The sequence below is a fragment of the Myotis davidii genome, unplaced genomic scaffold (assembly GCF_000327345.1).
Source record: "Myotis davidii unplaced genomic scaffold, ASM32734v1 scaffold453, whole genome shotgun sequence".
Taxonomy (NCBI): Eukaryota; Metazoa; Chordata; class Mammalia; order Chiroptera; family Vespertilionidae; genus Myotis; species Myotis davidii.
The window spans coordinates 2,250,622-2,254,985 of NW_006285234.1; the positions used below are offsets into that span (position 1 = coordinate 2,250,622).

Consider the following 4,364-nt stretch of genomic DNA (forward strand, 5'->3'; position numbering starts at 1 on the left):
ATTCCTGGTTCCAAGAAGGGCACCATCTCCCCCAGCCTGCAGTGAGGGGGCCCTTCCACCACCCTGTGCGACACAGTACCCCAGGCAGAGCAAGAAGCACCCTCAACAGAGCGAGCATCATCCCATTCGCCTGAGTGCCTGCTGGTATTCTCCCCACACTCAGCTCTCCTGGAGAGCACAGGTGGGTCTGACCAACTTTTTGTCAGGACTGATCAGACTATATGCCCTGAAATTGAGAGCCCACAAACCCTGAAACGGCCACTCTACAATCTTAGCCTAAGGGCCGTATCCTTTAGAAAACTGTGGAGCACGTCAGAGCGAGCCTGTGGGGGTAAAAGCTTCCAGGACTGTGCACAACAGGCTCACACATTTAGCCACCTGACCCTGGTCACGGAACACAGCCTGGTCTTGAGATTCTAGAGTCCAGGGGTCCTTCAGTGGAGCCAAGCACCCCTCTCTGCGTTTTTAGTGCTGGAGAGGTCTGCCATCACACTCTCTTATTCAGAATTTCAATCCCTCATTGGAACACCATATGCAGTACTGGCTCTGTCACCTGAGCAGATGGACTTTGGAAAACTGACCGTGGCAGTTAAAACAACCATGGAGATGTTCAAGTGTGAAAACATTTTTTTTAAATACTCACCCAAAGATATGGCTTTTTAAAATAGATTTTAGAGTGAGAGGAAAGAGGGAGGAGGACAGAGATAGGGAGAGAGAGAGAGAAAACAAACAAACATCGATGTGAGAAAGAAACATGGATCAGTTGCCTCCCGTACTCACCCTGACCTGGGATTAAATCCGAAACCTTTGGAATGGGACGATGCTCCAACCAACTGAACCCACCCAGCCAGGGCTCAAGTGTGAAAATTTTAACATGAAATATATGTCCCCTTTTTGAACAATACCATCAGGCCCCTTCCCTGATAAATATTAATTAGTGAACTATAATTGAAATAAACTATAATTGAAATAACCAGAAGTTTTTCCTGATACCTGACATAATATGACAAAATCATTAGAAACTGACAAAATGTCTTTTGGTCGCTGAGAAAAGAATCCAAAGTAGTTCCCTGCAGTCACGGCCCTGCCCGTGGCCTGGCCTGGAGCACAAGCCTGGAGCACCAGAGATGACTTCTCCGTGTCCATGCTGCAGGGCACCATCCCCACCCCCCCTCCACAAGGCTGACTATAGCCTGCAAGTGCACTTCCAACCCTCCAAACCCGTCAGCATCAAGAAGGCGATTCGGTTGGAGGTGAGGCTTCACCTATCTTCAGACTTGGTCGTCAAAATGTGTACACACTGGGATCTCTGACACACACACTACCAACACATACACACTAAGCCAGGTCTCCTCCATCTAATCCCCATTCAGCCCCCAACCCACAATATCTTGCTCTGTAAGCTCCCTAAAGGCAGTCTTGTTTGTAGCTGATGTCCCAGTGCTAAGAACAGAGCAGTCAACCAATGCAGAATAAATGAATGAATGAACGAATGGTGCTACTATCCCTAGGTGAGCATTAGATTCCTGATTCCAGTCACCCCTCAGATTCCTCTCTCAGGAAATGTCACCCTCCACCCAGTAGCTCCCACAGATACCGAAGAATCATCCTTGATTCCCCCTTTTCCTGATGGCTTCCCTTCCAATCTAGTCCTTCAAGTCTTGTCAACTCCCTCTCCCAGTGTGTCTCCTGTGCATTCACTTCTCTGTCTACACTGCCACTACCACCCTCGTCCAGGCCACCTGCAGTGTCTCTCACCTGGCCTTCGGCACAGGCTTCCTAACTGGTTTCCCTTTTCACATTCCTACAAATGTCCAGAGAGATCGCGAAAATGTCAGTCATTCTCCTTCCTAACACCCTCTGCTGGCTTCCACTCGCACTGAGAATAAAGCCCGGGATCCTCACCTGCTTCCAGGCCCTGCCTGCCCCTGTATCTGCATCTCACTCCACCTTTGCTCTCACCCACAAGCTCCCGTCACATGGTCTCTTAGCTTTTTCCTGATGTCCTTGGGCTCTGTGGGGAGCTGGCTTCCCTTTTGGGGAAAAACTACCCATTGTGGTCGGGAAAACTTTTAAGACAGTTTTTAATGTAGGTTCTAGCTGTGAAACCTTCAAGATTACTTAACCTCAAGGAGTCTGTTTCCAAATTCCTGAAATGGGTAACATTTTCTAGCTCATAAGGCAGTCAAGCAAAATAAATGAGATGAGGGTGTACAACGGCCAAACAAAAGGAAGCTTCTCTCCCCTTCTCTCCACAAATCAGGCAAACAGCCCTTTACACGTGATCACTTTATTTATTTATTTATTAAATATATTTTTTATTGATTTCAGACAGGGAGAGTGAGATAGAAACATCAATGATGAGAGAGAATCATTGATCGGCTGCCTCCTGCATGGCCCCTACTGGGGATTGAGCCCGCAATCCAGGCATGTGCCCTTGTTTGGAATCGAACCTGGGACCCTTCACTGTATGGACTGAATTTTGTGGCCCCCTCCAATTCATATGTTGAAGTCCTAAATCCCACTGTGACTGTACAGGTCTGGGGGAAGGCTGGAGACTCTCTCTCTAACAAGCGCCAGGGTGAGCCCCATACTGCCAGTCTGTGGGCTATGCTTTGGAGTAGCCAAGCCCGTAGACTGCCATGTTATTTCCCCACGGAAAATGTATGGTCATCCATTCATTTAGACGCCAACTGTCAAATACCAATAGACGCTGTGCTAAGTGCTGAGGATAAATACAACAGGGTTTCTGCTCTTAAGGAGTTCCTAGTCCAGTTAAGGCCATTGGGGGTTTCTCTAAATTCCACAAAACAAGGGCAATGTCAGATATAAGCGGAACCCAATTAAAAACAAAACCCTTACAGGACAGCTTGCGGAATGAAAGCACTTATACAGGTTGTGCTGGAGGCAACAACAGGGCTGAGAGAAATGCCTCTATTCAAGGGCTCAGCAGATGATTCCAGCAATGATAAAACCAGACATGCCTGAGCAGAGTGAGTGATGGACAAAACCGGTGTCAATGCATCTTCAAAGCCAATAAAACTCACGGACATAGAGGCATGTCTACACATCACCTCTGCTCTCTTCCTCAGTATTTCAATACTCATCATTGAGAGTTGCCAGCATTAGTGACAGCCAGGGTATAATCAAGCAGCAGTATGAAAAGAGAGCAGTCAAGAAATTAGTCCTTGATGAGAGAAGAAGCTAGGTGGTTCTGGACATATTGAATGTTAGAGCTGAATGGGAGGGTCCTCTTAGCAGAATGCAAGCTCTTTAGTTGAAGAGGAAACTAAAGCGCAAAGCAGTGAAGGCTGTGGTTCTCAATCTGGGCAATTTTGCACCCCCAGGGGACATTTGGCAAGGTCTGGAGACATCTTTGGTTGTCACAACTGATGGAGTGCTATTGGTATCTAGTGGGTAGAGACCAGGGATGCTGCTAAAATTCCCACAATACACAGGGCAGCCCAAGAATGATCTGTTCCAAAATGTCAATAGTGCTGAGGTTAAGAAACTGTGAGTTAACCCTACCAGACCTGAGGCCCTGAAGCTAACTGTCCCCTATACCTGGGCTCCTGAGCATTAAAGAGAAAAAACCAACATGATATAGAAAACTGTTAGTTACATGCAAACAAGTGGTTAGAATAAGATGGAACTTGGAGACATTGTAGGAAATAGGTCTACCTTTCATCTAGCGCCAATATTTCACCTTTGTGTGGAAATTACCGAAAAATCAGTACAGCGGTCTGGTAGGGTTAAGGAATTTGCCCAAGGTCAAAGAATGAGTGCTATGTCCTGGCCAGGTAATTCAGTTGGTTAGAGCATTGTCTCCTACGCCAAAAGGTTGCTGGTTTGGTTCCCGGTCAGGGCATATACCTAGGTTTTGGATTTGATCCCCAGTTGGGGGGCATGCGGGAGGATGTTTCACTCTCATAGTGATCATTCTTTCTCACATCGATGTTTCTCTCTCTCGCTCTCCCTGGCCAGGTGATTCAGTTGGTTAGAGCATTGTCTCCTATGCCAAAAGGTTGCTGGTTTGGTTCCGGGTCAGGGCATATACCTAGGTTTTGAATTTGATCCCCAGTTGGGGGGCATGAGGGAGGCAGTTGATCGATGTTTCACTCCCATAGTGATTATTCTTTCTCACATCGATGTTTCTCTCTCTCTAATTGATAAAAAAAATATCCTTGAGTGAGGATAAAAAGAAAAAAAAGAATGAGTGTCACATTATGGACTAGATTAGAGCCATCCAACAGCATTCTACAGCGATGAAAATGTTTTAAAATATGCACCGTCCACTAATGGTAGCCAAATAGCATGTGGCAGTTGAGCATTTGAAATATGGGCAGTGTGACTGAGGAACTGGA

General features: G+C 46.6%; 1 protein-coding gene across 1 annotated transcript in view; it reads right to left on the reverse strand.

Annotated features, from left to right (window-relative positions):
• LOC102772352 (protein VAC14 homolog) overlaps positions 1–4,364 on the reverse strand; it is a 73,298-nt gene that overhangs the window by 67,939 nt on the left and 995 nt on the right. The gene's annotated exons all lie outside the window — the stretch shown is intronic.